This window comes from Cupressus sempervirens, chromosome 8 (assembly GCF_028749045.1).
Source record: "Cupressus sempervirens isolate cs-2001-9-10 chromosome 8, ASM2874904v1, whole genome shotgun sequence".
NCBI lineage: Eukaryota > Viridiplantae > Streptophyta > Pinopsida > Cupressales > Cupressaceae > Cupressus > Cupressus sempervirens.
Window position 1 is genome coordinate 703,326,087 of NC_143125.1, and position 18,215 is coordinate 703,344,301.

Consider the following 18,215-nt stretch of genomic DNA (forward strand, 5'->3'; position numbering starts at 1 on the left):
GAGAGGAAGAGGCAAAGGACAATGATTTGGAAAAGGAGGCTTACATGGAAATTTTTTTGACTATGGGGAAGAAGGGCATAGAGCATTTGAATGTACCCAGTGCCAAGAATGGACAGATTGAAGAACAAAAGCTCAAGTGAGAGTTGCACATGCTGATGAAGATGCTAGATCCTCACATTCTAAAGATGCTGAAAGAGGAGAAGTCCTAGTTAACAGAAGAGTCCTGTTAAGTGGTGAGAATGAACCTAATCAAAGAAGGAGTTTGTTTCAAACAAGGTGTAGATGTGAAGATAAATCTTGTGATGTGATAATTGATGGTGGAGGTACTATCCAATCTAGAGTCAAAAATGATGGTCACCAAGTTGAAGTTGAAGAGATAGAAACATCCAAATCCATACCATATTGCTTTGGTGCAAGATGACCACAATGTTATAGTCAATGAGAAATGCTCAGTGAAGTTAAAGATTGGGAGCTACCACGATGAGGTACTTTGTGATATCATACCTATGCACATATGTCACATGTTGTTGGGTAGGCCATAGCAATTTGAAAGGCATATTGTACATGATGGATGAGAAAATACCTACACTCTAAAGATGGAGTGAAACATAAGTTGAAGCCATTGAAGGATAAAGAAGAAAAGGTATGTAGTGTTGCCAGAATATGTTTTGTTGATGGAAAAGAGTTTCTTAAAGGTATGAAACATGAGCATATGTGTTTTTATATAATTCCTAATTATGGTAAAGAAGAAGTAGACGAGGTACTTGTAGAAGTTGTAGATATTTTGGAAGAGTTTTTTGATATTGTATCAGATAATGTACCTGATGGATTACCCCCAATCAGGAAGATCAGTCACCAGATGGATTTGGTTCTAGTAGCCAATTTTTCAAACAAGGTAGTGCACAATATGACAGCAACACAAAGTGAAGAGTTGAATGGGCAAGTTCATGAGTTGTTGCAGAAGGGGTTGATTCGACAGAGTCTGAGTCCATGTGTTGTACCAGTAGTGTTAGCACCAAAGAAGAATGGACAATGGAGGATGTGCATAGATTCTCATGCTATCAACAAGATCACCATCAACTATAAATTTCCTTTGCTGAGGATGGATGATATTATGGACTATTTGAGTGGAGCTCAGTATTTCACAAAGATAGATATGAAGAGTGGGTACCATTAGATTCGTATCAAAGAAGGTGATGAGTGGAAGACTACTTCCAAGACAAGGGAATGACTAAATGAGTGGTTAGTCATGCCTTTTGGGTAACCAATACATTGAGCACTTTCATGAGGCTCATGAATGAGGTACTAAAGGAGTTTATAGGTAAGTTTTTTCATTGTTTACCTAGATGATATATTGATATTTAGTAAGACATTGGAGGAGAATTTGATCCATATTTGCATGGTGTTTGAAAATTTGAGGGAAGAAAAGTTGTTGATAAACTTGAAGAAGTGCAGTTTTGTAAAGGAGTTGGTGTACTTGGGATTTGTAGTCTTAGGAGAAGGTTTGAAAATGGACCTAGAGAAAGTGAAGGCTATCCTTGAATGGCCTACTCCAAGGAGTGCGATAGAGGTAAGATCTTTTCATGGACTAGCTACATTCTATAGAAAGTTCATAAGAAGTTTTAGCAGTATTTGTCGACCCTTGACTAAAACAATAAGAGAAGATAGGAAAGAGTTTAAGTGGACTATAGAAGCAGATAAGAGTTTCAATCTATTGAAACAAAAAATTACTAAGCAACCTATTTTAGCACTTCCTAATTTTAACAAGGTGTATAAGTAGATTGTGATGCTTGTGGTACTAGAATAGGACCTTTTTTGAGCTAGGAAGGTAGACTAGTTGCTTATTTCGGTGAGAAGTTGAATGATGCAAAAAGAAAATATTTTTTTTATGATTAGGAATTTTATGCTATAGTTTAAACATTAAAGAAGTAGAGACACTATCTTCTTCCCAAGGAGTCTTTTTTTGTATACCAATCATCAAGATTTGCAATATTTGAATAGTCAAGGAAAATTGAACCAAAGGCATTTAAAGTGGGTTGAGTTTTTGCAGAGTTATGCATTTGTTTTCAAAAATAGAAGTGGGAAGTCTAAAAAAGTTGTAGATGCTCTTAGTAGAAGACAAATTTTGCTAATAGAAATGTACATATAGGTATTTGGGTTCAAGGAACTTAGTACATTGTATCCAGATGATCCTGATTTTGGTGAAGCGTGGAAGGCTTGTATAGAACCTATTACACTTGACAAGACAAAGTGGTTGGATTTTATGATCCAAGATAATATGTTGTTCAAAGGAAGCTAGTTGTGCATTCCAAGAAGTTCAATGGGAGAGAACCTCATCAAGGAGAAGCATAGTGTAGGATTGGTTGGACATTTTGGGAAAGATAAAACTATAGCTTTGGTTGCTAAAAATTATTACTGGCCATAGTTATAGAAAGATGTGACAAAGTTTTTACAAAGTTGTTGAGTATGTTAGATGGTGAAAGGAGTGAAGCAAAATACAAGGTTGTATCAGCCATTACCTGTACCAAAGAAGCCATGGGAGGATGTCAGCATGGATTTTGTTCTTGGATTACCGAGGACATAGTGTGGGCATGATTCTATTTTTGCAGTGGTTGAAAAGTTTTCAAAGATGGCCCATTTTATTCTCTGTAAGAAGACTAATGATGTTGTTCATGTAGCAGAGTTGTTTTTCAGAGAAGTGGTGAGATTACATGGTCTTCCAAAGAGTATAATTTCAAATCAAGATACCAAATTTGTTGGGTATTTCTGGCATACATTGTGGAAGAATTTTAAGAAAAATATGAAGTTTAGTTCATCACATCATCCACAGACTAATGGACATACATAAGTTGTGAATCACAATTTGGGAAGCTTGCTGAGATGCTTGGTTGGAGATAAACTAAAAGGATGGGATATGATTTTAACACAGACAAAATTTGCATATAATAATTATGTCAATAGGAGTACTAGTAAATCACCATTCGAGATTGTATATGGGAGTAGTCCCAGAAATGTTTTTGAATTCAATAAGTTGGATAAGGGAGAGATAAGTAGTGCTGAAGTGAAAGATTTTGCTGAACATTTGAAGAAAATCCATGAGGAGGTGAGAAAGCACATCATAAAGATGAATACTCAATATAAGAGTAAGGCAGATATTAAAAGGAGATATAAGTAATTTTAGATTGGAAATGAAGTCATGGTTAATTTGAGAAAGGAGAATTTTCTAGTAGGTACATATAATAAGCTAAAGATGAATAAGTTTGGACCATGCAAGATAGTGAAGAGGCATAATTTTGGAAATGCGTATGAAGTGGATTTGCCTGCTGAATTGAATATTTCACCAATAATTAATATTTTAGATTTGACAGAGTATTATGAAGGAGCCGATGGAGATGAAGTTGTAGAAGTGAAGTGGAGCATTCTAGCAACTAGTTCAGCTACCAAGGAGATTGAGGAGATACTAGAAAATCATATTGGAAAAAGTACCAGAAACTGAACTTATGAGGAATATCTAGTCAAATGGAAAGGGAGACCAGTTGATGATTCATCATGGCTAGCAAAAGAGGAGTTCAACCATCTTGGTTATGTTCTAAACACCTTAGATGTGATGGGGTCACTTCTCAAATTACCTCGGTTGTCTAATGGAAGAGCATCCCAGGTGCAAGGGCAATCTTGCATCACCCAAAAATATTTTATTTTCAGCCTTTTCTATTTTAATAAGGACTAGTAGACAAGGTGGTTACTTTTTATGGAAACTTGCTATTTTTAGTAATTTTGTCATACGAGCTTAGAATGTTCTCATTTTCTACAAGAAGGTTCATTTTAGAGATATAAACCTACCATAAAAATCTCATTGCTCCACCTTAACTATTAAAGAAGTTATTATGGATTTTTAGTGGAAAAATTTGTAGAAGAATCTTCAGGCTCACCATTAGAGGCCTTAGAGTGCTCGGATGAGGTCCAAAAACTCAACGGAAGGGTTGTAGCATAGTTTCAAGCCTGTAGAACAAGAGCTAGCATTCTAAAAAGTGGTTATAATAACTAATTGGAGCAATGGTTCGTGAGTTATGGCCTTTGGAAGTTGGGTTGCCAAAACTTATAAAATAATTTGTCAAAGATGTATTTGGCCAACTCTATGCATATAGTTAGGCTCTGTTGGCCCTAGGTAATAAGTTTGAGCATCTAGAACCTTCCCTGGTGGCATAAAACTACCTATTTAAGAAAGGCCCGAACATTGTCTAGGACAGCTCTGGGTGATAGTTCATAGCACTGTCTTGTAGATTACTATAATGAAGGCACCCATTTGGGTTAGCATATTGCGATAATAAGAAGTTCATATTTTGTTTCTTGCACTTTCTGTTGTTTCTTTGGTATTGGTTATGAGTTTATGGTATTAAGGGGGAGTCCCCTACATTAGAGATAATTTCAAACATGCAGTTTCACTATTTCATGTTTTGCATCTAGAAGATTATTGGGTTAACAACTCAGATGAGTTTGAAGTTAGAAAAAGGTTATGGTCAAGGTTGACAGTAAGCCAAATTAATGTATTCAAAATTAATTTCAGCACCAATGGAATGAAAGAAGATTAAGGTGAAGAAGTGGTTGACCCATTTTACATCAGTTAGATTGAATGTATGCCAATCCCTGAAATTGTTTGGAGTAGAAGGGAAGAAGATGAATTGCTTTCTCGTACCTCAAAAGTTTTGAAAAGAACTAAAAATGGTAGAAATCAAAGACTATTAAATCAACAACACTTAGTGCCCTAGAGAAGTAATCAAAAGCTAGACATAAAAATCCACACCCAAGGGCAAAGGTTATCACTAACACCAATATTAGTGATCCTGTTGTAGGTTCACCTCAAGTTGAAGCTGAAGTAACATCATAGCCACTGCAACTTCAAGTTCATAAAGAGGCACCAATGGTTAGAAGGATAACCCACTCAAGTACTAGGAAAGTAGCACCAAGGAAAGGAAAAGATGGGGTGACTGTTGATCTAGATCCTGTAGAAGTAAAGTCAAATCTAGTCCAACTCCCTAGTTCTCTAATGGTAGATAGTGTATTAGACCCTCAAAAGTTTCCTAAGAGCATTGATACTCAATCAAGTACTATTTCTTTGACTAATATTTCTCCCATGATAGGTAAAGATCCTATCATGCCTAAGTGGCTGGAGACTTCAATTGAAAGGAAAATAAGTATGGTGCCCAAGTGCCAATTGATGATTTGGTTAGTAGATGTTTGGGAAAATCTTTGATAGCTAAAAAGGCTAGAATTGAATCCAGAATTAAGTTTGATAAAATTTTGGGTCATTGCTCAGCTAAGATTGCCAAGCAACCAAAAGGTAGCCTACATAAGGATCTCACTCCTCAAGATTATCAAGTGTCAAGAATTGACATTAGAAAGGGAAATTGCAAAGTGGATATGAAGATCTTTGAAGCTTCAAATAAAAAGATTGACAACAGGGTCTAGAAGGATGCTTAGGATAAACAAGATATGAAGGAAGTAATGATGAGCATGGCACAATTTACATCAATGCTATCCTACACCTAGAACCTAAACCTTTGAGTGCAATGTCTACAATTGTGGATGTAACATCTTCAATCAATCAATGGTTCCTTGATAATTTTTAGAAGTGTAAAGCTATTGCAAAGACATTTGAAGAGTGGTTATAGTATGTCCTAAATGAAACTATGAAATAGATAAATCTTTTATACAAAGCTTCAAAGGAGACCACTGTCATCATTAAAAAGGTGGAGTTAAATAATGATGTCTACAAGAAAGAAAAGAAAAATTGGTTAAAAGTAGTGCTCTGGATATAAGACATTCAAGGATTCAATTTGCAAAGGTTCCAAGCTAAATGCTCTATGGCTAGCCTTGATGATTAGACTTTGTATGTGATTAAAGATTGTATTGAATGGTAGAATGAGGCACTTGTTTAGGGGGTAACTAAGATCAAATAAATTTTTGATGGTCTCAAATATGTGGATGAGATAATTCAAGAAGATCTAAAGTGGGTTAGCTAGCATTGTGCAGGTAAGGAAAATGACTCTGTAGCCTAGGTGGAGGAAATAATAAATGAAGTATAGAACAAGATTCAAGAAATTCAGGAGAAGAAGATGCCTTCCAGGGAAGATTTTTCAAATGTTGATCATACTGAGGCCATGTTAATAATCAACTAGAAGCATTTGGAAATGCATGAAGAAAAAGTAATAGAGCTAAAGAGGGAAAAGGAAGTTTGGAAACATTGCATTGCCTTCATTGGATTACCCCACCAATGAATTATTTTTGCATTCACTACTACTTATGAGACATGGAAGTTTGCAAGAATTGCAACTAGTGTGGAAAATTCTTCCTGATATGGTGCACATTCATTGGATAGTTGCATCTTGTTTTCTCCTATTTATTTCTTTTTATGCATTTTAGTTAACACAATTGTGTTAACTAAAAGACAACTTACACTTGGCGGTATAATTTTGGATAGTTATCCAACCTGGTGCCATATAAATATGTAATAACTAAATCTAAAGGGGTTCATCTCTCTATAGACACCAAGACATAAATACTTTTGTTGAGGGATTCTACACTTTGAATTTTTAATATAGTTTTTCTTGAATTAGTAGCCAAATTAACTAAAATTCTATAGTTTTATGTGCTGAAACTTTCTGAAGTAGATACTATTATCTACATTATAGTAATTTTCATTCTTGAGAATGTCAGTTATGTGTGAAAGTTAAGTTTTATTTGCTATGTATTCTAGAATTATTTGATTTGAAGCTTGAAGGTTGTGGGAGATGAAATTCATATTATTCATCTATTTATCAATTATTAACATTCAATCATGTGGATGATATTGATTGTTAAAATTAAGTAGTTTTTTAGTATTTAGATTCATTTTATATTCATGAGATGACTTAAGCTTTTTAGTATTTTCAACAAAATACTCATTGGGAAGATTTTCCCTCACTAGAGGACTTAATGATTATCTTTTTATAAAAGGTTAGCTACACCTTATATAACATAAAAAAAATTTCAAGTAGAGAATTCCTTATCTGTAATTAGGAATTCAATTTGTTAGTTTACAAACATTTTCCTATTCATAAGTTTTAAAATCTTGTGAAAAACTATTTACTAATAGTTTTTGGTGACTCTGCTGGAGAACCTAAAAAGACAGAGTTTTTTTTCTTTGAGGTTCCTAATAAATTTTATGGTTTTGGGAAATGGTACTTCCTAACCACAATCAATTTCCTATTCTACAACCAAATCTAGGATTTCAAGATACATAAGAAGATATTGTTTCTAACCTCAATGCTTGTGCTTGCGTTAACCAAGTCAGTAATCACCAATATCTCAAAGTACAATTGGTACTAGAAAGAGAAGATGAAATAGCTGAGAGGATTAGAGGAATTCTAGTAGTGCGAGAATAAGTCATGGTAGAAAGGGTTTCTTGCAAAAACAATTGATTGGATCAAATTGAACTTTCACCTTGGCTATGAAAAGGTATACAGGGACTGATAGGTTTTCAGGATTAGTGGATAAACATTTTGAAGATTTGGCTAGAATTGACTTCAAGCTTGACCTTTCTTTGAAAAGGAAATAAACTAAAACTATTAGAAAAATGTCATCTCCCACTAAAGGTGGTAGTCCTTTTCTTTCTATGCAATCCCTAATCATCCCTAGAACCTTGATCCCTTCTGCTATTACAATCCTCTCTATTAGTTTTAGATTATTAGGAGTGGCTCAAAATCCTTGGGTGCCATGATAGGACCACTGCAACTTGTAGGAAATCTGGGAAAATTACCTAAAGGGGCATGAGAAATCCCCCATAGATATAGTGGAGATGAAAAAAAGTCACTTGAAGAACATTTAAATCCTTTTAATATAGTGTGTGGGGTCACTTGATTTAGCTGAGAAAGTAGCCAAAACTAACATAATAATAGAAGAAGATCCTTCTAAAGGACCTAGCAACTTCATAAGTTACTACCTTGAGAATTAATATGACTTTGATAGAGGTAGTTACATTCTTTTAACTTTGGAAGAAGCTTCATGTTCAGTGCTAACTAGAGGACAAAAGGTGGCCAAAGCTGATTCTCATTCCAAAAATACTGCAAGTCCCACTGAAGTGAAGGATTCCAAAACTAGAGGAGAAGGTGAGAGTAAGTCATCACATATGCAATCTCCTATTTCTAAAATTTTGAAAAGGTCTAGTCTTGACTCTACATTTGATATAGTTGAATTTTGTAAAACATATAGAATTTAAATATCTCCTAGTAAGTACTTGAGAATGAATCCTAGTGAGCTCAATAAGCCAATTGAATATGTTCATCAACCTTCACTTGATGTATCTTCTAAATAGAAAAATAAAGTCTCTTTCAATAAAGAAACCAAAACTTAAAAGCATGATCATCATAAAGACTTGATCTAGTTTGATAAAGTCAGCCCAAAGTTATCCTACCGAGAAAAAATGGAGCCATTTTATGTATTCCTTTTCCTTCATGGCTTTAAATTAAGCAATTGTATTATAGACTCTAGTGCATCTAATAATATAATGCTAGCTGCAGTAGCAAAAGCCCTTGATCTTCCTCTAACTAAGAATTTTGGCAAGTGCTATTCAATGAATTCCAAGTAGGCACCCTTAATAGGTCAAATCAAGGATGCCCAAGTTTCTTTAGTAGCCTTCCCAGAGAAGAGAATAAAGCTCACTATTCTAGTAGAAAACATTCCTACCAGCTATGACATCCTCCTTAGCCAAACTTTCTATTAGGATTTAGGTAGAGAAGTCAAAATGGATTGGTCCCAAGCTATCATACCCATAGGAAAAGAGAAAGTAAACTTGCTACCTGAAGCCAAGTCTAAATATATAGTTTTCCCATATAATGATCCAAAATCTCAAAGCCTCTATCAAGAAACTAACTTTTCTAAGTAATTGATTATGTTTGAAAATGAAGAAGCAGGTATGTAGTTAAAAGATTCGAATTCACCCTAGATGTTGGAGTTTGATGGAAGTTGTTGCTTGAGTGGGTTTGGGGCTAGTGTAGTATTGGTATCCCCTATAGGTCAAACTATTCCCTCTTCATTCAAGTTAGCCTTTGAAAATACAAATAATACATTAGAGTATGAAGCTTTCCTTCTAGGACTAGAAGAGGCAAAGAAGAAAAATATCAAGTTGCTAAAAGAAAAAGGAGACATGAAATTGATAGTAAAACAGGTCAAGAATTTGTTTTCAGTGAAAAATGAAATATTGAAGCACTATAGAAATTGGGTATGGGATGAAATTGAAGGTTTTGAAGCTTTTTCAATAGAATCAATTCCTAGAGAGCTAAATGCCAAAGAAGATTCCTTGGTAGTATTACCTTCTTTGCTAATTCCTCACTGTGATTTTGTAACTGATAAGTATACTGTGGAGATCATTCATAGACTGAGTGTTCTACAAAATAGTAACTCATGGCAGGTATTCAAAGATGATGCACATATTATTGCTATCTTACAAAGAATGGAAAAATTTGCCACTAATTATTTTGAAGGTTCTGAGTTAGAATGTAGGAAGTTTTGTCCTTACTCAATAGGTGAAGAGATAGAAGGTGTAATGCAATTAAAAGGAAATGTGATACCTAAAGGCCTAGTTGAACTTGAGAAGATTTTTGATAGGCAAGATGCTTTCTTAGCTCAAAGTTCATTTCCAGAAGAGGTTGAAAGTGGTGAGTATGAGAAAGTCAACTTAGGAGATAAGCACAATCCTAAGAAGTTGAATCTAGAGACTTTTTATGAAGTAGATGGGAAGGAAAGATTCATGAAACTAATAAAAGAATACATTGATATATTCACCTGGTCATATGAAGATTTGAAGACCTTCAGGGGAGGGCAATTCAAGCACAAGATTACCCTAAATCTAGGTACTTCTCCTTTTAGATAGAAGTTAATGATCCATAACCCGAAAGTTTTAGATGTAATATTCAAGGAAATCAATAAGATACTCAAAGCTCATATAATCTTTTTGATACACCACTCCACATGGGCAGAAAAAATTGTGCTAGTAAGGAAAAAGAGTGGAGAAATAAGGATTTCTGTAGGCTTTAGGAGTCTAAATTAGGCAAGCCTAAAGGATAACTTCACTTTGCCCATAATGGACCAAATTCACCAGATCGTAGCTAGCTCAAAGATGATGTCATTCCTTGATGGGTTCTTTGGTTATAACTAGATAGGAGTTATTGAAGATCAACGTAAAACAACATTCACAACATTGTGGGGTACCTTTTCTTATAAGAGAATGCCATTTGGCTTGATAAAAGTTGGCACAACTTTCCAACATTCCATGAACTCAACTTTTGGGCATCTCCTAGATAAAAGCATCACAATATATCTTGATGATATGACTATATTCTCTAGGAGGCAAAAAAAGCATCTGAAAGATTTGAGAAAAGTGCTCAAAAAGTGTAGAGAACATGGGATCTCACTAAATCCCAAGAAGTCAATCTTTGTTGTAATAAAAGGAAAGCTACTAGGGCATATAGTTTCCAAGGAAGGGATCAAGATTGAACCTAAAAGAGTGAAAGAAATTCAGCAATTATGTCTCCCTGTTAGCTGTAATGTTGTTAGATCTTTCTTCATTCAGATCAAATTTCACAGAAAGTTCATGCTTGACTTTGCTAAGACCACAAAACCTATGGCAAATCTTTTAAGTGAGAAGAAAAATTTTAAGTGGGATGACTTGGAAATCAAAGAATTTCAAGAGGTAAAAGAAGCCATTGCAAAGGCACCTACTCTTCTTCATCCTAATTTTAAGAAAGATTTTATGATGTATTGCTATGCATCGGATCATACTATGTCTGGTATCTTGCTTTAGAAGAATGAAAAAGGAAGAGGAAGTATCTATTCTTTTTATGAGTATTCCTCCTAAGAAACATGAATTGTGTTATTCTCTATCTAAGAAGCAAGCCTTTTCTATTGTGAAAGTTGTGAAGCAATTTTGAAACTACATCCTTCATTCATATTTTGTAGTCTATGTACCATCTGTAGTAGTCAAGAGCATTCTTATGCACTAAGATGTAGAAATAAAAAATCAGGCTACCTAGGTGTCAAAGGTGTAGGAGTTTGACCTAGATATCAAGCCATCTAAGCTAGTTTGTGGTCAAGGTCTTTGCAAGCTTATGTCAGAAAATAAAGAAGAAGGAACATACCCTAATTGCTTGTTAGTCTATTTGAAATATGAACGGTTTTTAGACATAGCATACTCTCTAACATATGGAAAATGTCCAAAGCATCTAAAAGGAAAGGATCAGAGAAGTCTTTAGCTTAGTGATGTAGGAGCATCCAGAGGTATAAGGGCAATCCTGTGTCACCCAAAAAAAAAATGTACTTAGACTTAGTTTCTGTTTTATGTCTTTATATTTTTGGATACCCATTTGGCTCAAATAAAGGTTCCAACTCTCATAGTTCAACTATCAGTGCATTTGAAAATCCCAAAAAAATAGGAGCATGCAATTTGACCATCATTTTTGTGACCTAGAAGCTGTGACTTGGCCAAATGAATGTAATTGAGATTTAGAGAATTCCAGAAAAAGAATCAGGTCAAAAGGCCCCACGGTTTGAAAGTTATTGCAGTTTTTCGGGCTTTGGAGACCTCCTAAGAATGTTTCAAAGTCAGGTTTGGGGCATTAAATGACCTCAAAAAGGGTCAAAAAATGGGGGATGAGAAAAGCTGGTCCATAGGGCTATAGAGTGCTTTGAGAGCTTTCCAAAAATGTAAACGGTTCGTCAATCGGAGCTACGGTTCAAAAGTTATGCCTCCCGAAAGTTCGGCTATCATTTCTGGATTCTTCTAGAATTGCACCGACTTCTAATGCAGCTTCCAGAACCTTCTATTTTTTCGGTGGATGCCTACTAGCACTTTCTAGAATGTACTCCTAGTCCTTAACCCTTCGGGGTCTATTTAAGGAGATTTCTGGCATTGTAAAAGGCAGTTCGGGGTGGAGTTTGAGAGGAGGTGCTATAAGGAGAAATATTCTCCAGATTTATGCTATTGTAAGCCCGTAGGGCATGTTTTGAAGTTTGTTTTCTCTGCACTGTTGTACTAGCTTATTTTCTCATTTAATATAATTCCCCTTTCTATTGTGTCTATTCCATTGCTGGGTCCTATCCCCATAAAGTGGTATCAGAGCCAGGTTTTCCTAAGTGTGTAGACAGAGCGCCGACTGTGAGGCAGTTTGCACCAGGACTGTGTGGTTGTGGGTTCGAGTTAGAAGATGCCTCTATGAAGAGAGCATGGCGGAAGGGCCAGAGCTATTGATCCTAAGGAGGTTAGAGCCCTTCAGAGACAGGTACAAGCATTGCAAGAGGAGCTTCGTAGAGGAGCAAATATTGCCGCAGATGACAATAGTGAGGATGACAATGAAGAGGAAGTAATGGAAGTTAACGGGGAAGTTCTGAATCCTGTAGAGGAAAGGCTTTTTAGGGCCATTACTAGGTTTGGGAAAAGACCTACAATTGAAGTGGGTATATTTTCGGGAAATTTGAAACCAGAAGAGTTGATCGATTGGATCAATGAACTGGAAGAATATTTTGAGTATGAGGATATAAGGGACCCAGATAGGGTTAAGTTTGCAAAGGCCAAACTAAAAGGCCATGCCAAAATTTGGTGGCAAGAGGTTCAACTGGAAAGACTTAGAAGAGGAAAGGAGAAGATCACAAGATGGGATCGCATGATGGACAAATTGAAGAAGCAGTTCATTCCTGTGGACTTCGAGCTTGATCTATTTAAGAAGATGCATGGATTAAAGCAAGCAGGAAGATCAGTCCAAGAATATACAGAGGAGTTTTACCAACTCCTGATTAGAGCGGGGCATGCAGAAGCAAATAAGGAGAAGGTTGCTCGTTATATCAGTGGGTTACGACCTAGCATCCAGGAGGAATTAAGTCTGGTAAGAATGACCAGCGTTGAAGAAGCATACCAGTTTTCCCTACGAGTTGAAGAGAAGCTGAGTAAAAGGTTTGAAGGAAGACAAAGAGGGCGCGGTCAAGGAGGAAGGGGAAGCGGTAGATCATCTGGAGGCCGCAATGAAACTCTAAAGAAAAATGAAGATGAGGGTACTAGCAGGAACCAGAGGAATGAGGGTTTCAACCGCTCCTGTGATCAAGACTTTGAAAATCAAAGAGGAAGAGGTAGAGGACGTGGACAAGGAAAAGGAGGCTTCTGTGGTACCTGTTTCCATTGCAACGAAGAAGGTCATCATGCCTTTAAATGCCCTCAATGACAAGGAAGGACAGATAGGAGAGCTGAGGGCCAAGTTAGGGTTGCTCATGTGGATGAGGATGCACAATCATCACATTCAGAGGAGGCAGAAAGAGGAGAGACCTTGGTAAATGAAAGAGTCCTACTAAGTGGTGAAAATGAACCAGGACAACGGAGGAGTTTGTTCTATACTAGATGCAAGTGTGAGGATAAATGTTGTGATGTGATCATTGATGGTGGTAGCACTGATAACTTGGTATCTGAAGAGATGGTCTCTAAGCTGAAGCTCAAGAGGGAGAAACATCCCCAGCCCTATCGGATTTCTTGGGTAAAAGATGATCATAAGGTCCTGGTAAGTGAACAATGTTTAGTAAAATTCAAAATTGGGAGTTACCATGATGAAGTTCTCTGTGATGTTATTTCGATGGATGTTTGCCATCTATTTTTGGGTAGACCATGGCAGTTTGATAGACATGCAATACATGATGGACATGCAAACACATACTCTCTGACAAAGGATGGAGTTTGCCACAAATTGAAGCCCATGAAAAAGGAAGGTGAAAAGGTATGTAGCAGTGCTAGGATTTGTCTTGTTGATGGAAGGAAGTTTTTAGATGGCATGAAACATCAGCGTATGTGCTATGCTTTGATTCCTAGGAAACAGGGTCACTTTTCAATCTACCCTGGGTGTCTGATGCAGGAGCATCCAGAGGTATAAGGGCAATCCTGTGTCACCCAAAAAAAAAAATGTACTTAGACTTCGTTTCTGTTTTATGTCTTTATATTTTTGGATACCCATTTGGCTCAAATAAAGGTTCCAACTCTCATAGTTCAACTATCAGTGCATTTGAAAATCCCAAAAAAATAGGAGCATGCAATTTGACCATCATTTTGGTGACCTAAAAGCTGTGACTTGGCCAGATGAATGTAATTGAGATTTAGAGCATTCCAGAAAAAGAATTAGGTCAAAAGGCCCCACGGTTTGAAAGTTATTGCAGTTTTTCAGGTTTTGGAGACCTCCTAAGAATGTTTCAAAGTCAGGTTTGGGGCATTAAATGACCTCAAAAAGGGTCAAAAAATGGGGGACGAGCAAATCTGGTCCATAGGGCTATAGAGCGCTTCGAGAGCTTTCCGAAAATGTAAACGGTTCGTCAATCAGAGCTACGGTTCAAAAGTTATGCCTCCCGGAAGTTCGGCTACCGTTTCTGGATTCTTCTAGAATTGCACCGACTTCTAACGTAGCTTCTAGAACCTTCTATTTTGTTGGTGGATGCCTACTAGCACTTTCTAGAATGTACTCCTAGTCCTTAACCCTCCGGGGTCTATTTAAGGAGATTTCTGGCATTGTAAAAGGCAGTTCGGGGTGGAGTTTGAGAGGAGGTGCTATAAGGAGAAATATTCTCCAGATTTATGCTATTGTAAGCCCGTAGGGCATGTTTTGAAGTTTGTTTTCTCTACACTGTTGTACTAGCTTATTTTCTCATTTAATATAATTCCCCTTTCTATTGTGTCTATTCTGTTGCTGGGTCCTATCCCCATCACTTAGGGCATAAAAGTTTGTGATTGTTGATGATATCTTATATAAAAGAGGCCTAGATGGTATGTTCTTGAGATTTATTGATATTGATCAGTAGGAGAAGCTACTCAAAACCTTTTACAATGAAGCTTGTGAAGGAATTTTTCATCCACAATGATTAGCTTTAAGATTCATAGAAGTGGATATTATTGGATAGGTATGTTCAAATCAACTTATAAATGGGTAGGTAATTGTAAAAAATGTAAATTGTTCACTAGCAAACCACAACTAGCTATTCTTTCCTTAAATCCAGTGGTTATAGAATAACCCTTTCACAAGTGGGGACTAGACTTTATAGGCCCAATCAACCCAAACTCTAGTGCCGATCATACTGATATTGTCATTGCTATAGACTACTTCACTAAATGGGTCGAAGTGATTCTTGTGAATGCCACAACATCACAGGTAGCATGTAAATTCTTAACAAAAAATATTCTAACTCACTTCGAGGTACCAAGCAAGATAGTAATCGACAATGCAAAAAATTTCTCATCTTGATAGATTTAGTTATTCTACTATGATCATTGTGTCTAGTTATCACATGCCTCTGATTACTTCCCCCAAGGCAATGGGTAGGCAAAACCCACAAACAAAAACCTAATTAATATCATTAAGAAATTGGTGGATGAAAAAGGGAGAGACTAGCATAAATGGCTATATGAAGTACTTTGGGTAGATAGAACCTCTCCCAAGAGGGCTATTGGCATGACTCGTTTTGAGATGGCATACAAAGTTGAAGCACAGTTGTCTTTACCTTTAGAGCTAGCTACTTTATGTAGACACCTAAATTTGATTACACCGCTTTGGTAATCCTATTTAGTTATCTCTAAAGGCATCATTAATTAAATTTCTATTTAATTAATCCTTTGCCATCCCCTAGTTGATTAATTTAATTAATCATCTATAGTCCTAATTGATAAATCAAATAACCTATTATTTATCAATTAAATCCTTTTCTCCTATCTAATTCCAAAAATCCCCATTTATTAAATAAATCTATTTGATAAATAAAATCCTCAAATCCAAAAACCCCTAACTTATCCCTAATCCTCCATTTAGCCTAATCCACCCCATCCACCCATACTAACCAAGCTTAGCCACTAAATCACCCACCCTCATTAATGCCATCCACTTGCACATCTCTAACATCCCTAATCTAATCCTAAACCCAAGCCTAATCCACTCCCTAATGTTGTCACATTCCCTAAACAAGTTTAAGACTTTCCTAAACCAAACCAAAGTCTCCCCTCAAAAATCCCAACCACCAAGTCATGAGTGCTCTTACAAACCATAAAAGACTCTTACAAGCCCACTCATGACTCTTACGTCCATCTTCCACACTCTTCCCTCTTCCACACTCATTCCTCTTACATCTCTCTTACATACTCAACCCCACTCATCATGCCTTTAACAAACCCCTTACCCTACCTTCTCACACTCATCCTCCTTGTGACAAGTGTCACCTTCCCATTGGTGCTAAACAAGCACAATCCATGTGCTCTCCTTTGAGTGCATCCTAGCCCTCCATCCCTCAAGCCCTTAGCCTATAAATTGAATCCCCTCCCAAGCCATTTCAACAACAATCTTTGAGCTAAATTTATCATGCCCTTTTGAGAGCCAAAATCCATACTCATACCCTTATAATACCAAATTGAGAGCTCACAAAGCTACCAATTTTCCATTTACCCATCTCCATTGAAGCCATTTGAGAATTTGAGCATACATCCCCAATCTAAACATAGACACATCTCAAAAACAAGAGAACAATCTCATTGAGAGAGCCTATCCATGGCTCACATTCTCATTTGAGTTTGTCTTCTCTTTGTCTCTCTTCTATGTTATGCTAGTTTAATGTGTAAATGCTTTCATTGAATTAGTATTTCTAGCATATTAGATTAGTGTATACACTTTAAACCTGCAACAAGTAATTGAAGATGAGGTGTTTTCTAGTTCTATTAAAAAATGGACATTGTACCTTCAAAAGATTGAGGAGGAGAGAAGAGAATTGGTAGATCACATTAGAAATAAAGTGCTACTATGGGATAAAAGAAGAGAACCTAAGGGAGCACACACCAAATTTGAAAGTTTGTGGAAGGGACCATTTTTCATATCAGAAGAGTTGGGCTCCAACACATTCAAACTAAAGTATCTTAATGGTGATGATTTGCCCCTGTCTTATAATAGACATGATCTCAAGCTTTTTAAATTTTTAGTCTGCTTGCTACCTTCATTGTAAATACCCATTTTCCTCTACTTAGTTTCTTTCTAGTCATGGTGTTGCCTCTTTCCTATTTTGTGTCTCTTTAGTTTAGGTCTACTTGAAGTTAGTCTAAGGAACTAGAGATCTTGAGTTCATATCTAATCCTTTTCAGTCTCATTCCCTAGTTGAAGACAATTGTTAGCCCACTTTTTGCGCAATATGTAGTGTTGCTGGCCAAGACTCCTTTTCCAAAAATTGAAGTTGAAGTTGAACTCTTAACATACTTAAACTTTGAGTTTAGGTTCACCCACTCTCCTTCACTTGAAAAATTCTTTACTCGTCAACCATAGTCAAGTCGTACAAAGTTGAAGTTGAAGTTGGAGTTGATTCAAAGATTCTTTAACTTCAACATCAACTTTGTGATTTTGTAACATCATGAGAGGTAGATCTATGCGTGGATTTGATGGGTATTAACTATAAAGAACCTTGCAAGTCTTGTCAGGTACAAGTGACATGCTTGTTATAAATACCTTTGCCTACTCATATCTATCCTGAGATTTCTAAAAATCATTTCTTAAAATTTCCTTCCTAGCTAGTATAATTTCTTATTTGGTCATTTTGATCTCTTAGTGTCAACTATTATGCAAAAGAGGTGGAAGGTTCAACTCCATTAAGAACTGTAAGTGCATTATATTGTTTTCCTCTATAATTTTTATTGTCCCTAGTTTTGGTTTGAAGTGTTTCAATTTATCTCTGTAAATCCTCCTTTTTCAAATGAAACCATGACTCTTTTCTATACGAAGATGCCTAAACTAGAAAAGCCATGCCTGTTAAACTCCCTCCAAAAATCCAAGATACTTTTCTAGTGAACAAAAACCTAGCCAATATAATAGAGTAGGCAAAAAGTGTTCAATCTAGACCCGTATACTAGGAGTTGGCTAGTAGTGGATTGCTAGAGGCCACCACCTTTCCATCAGCCATTAGGTCAGGGATGACTTTAAGGAACCCCCCCCCCCCCTCCCAAAATTTATAAAATTGTGGCGAATCACATGTCATTTGGGTGAAAAAAAATTAATAGTGTTGGCGAATTATGCGTCAATCGATGGATATTTGGTGGTGAATTTTTTAATGGTTTAAACAATTTTTATAAAATAATGGCAATTATAATTTTTACTTTTAATAAAATTATTAATATTGATGGTGAATTATGTTTTGAA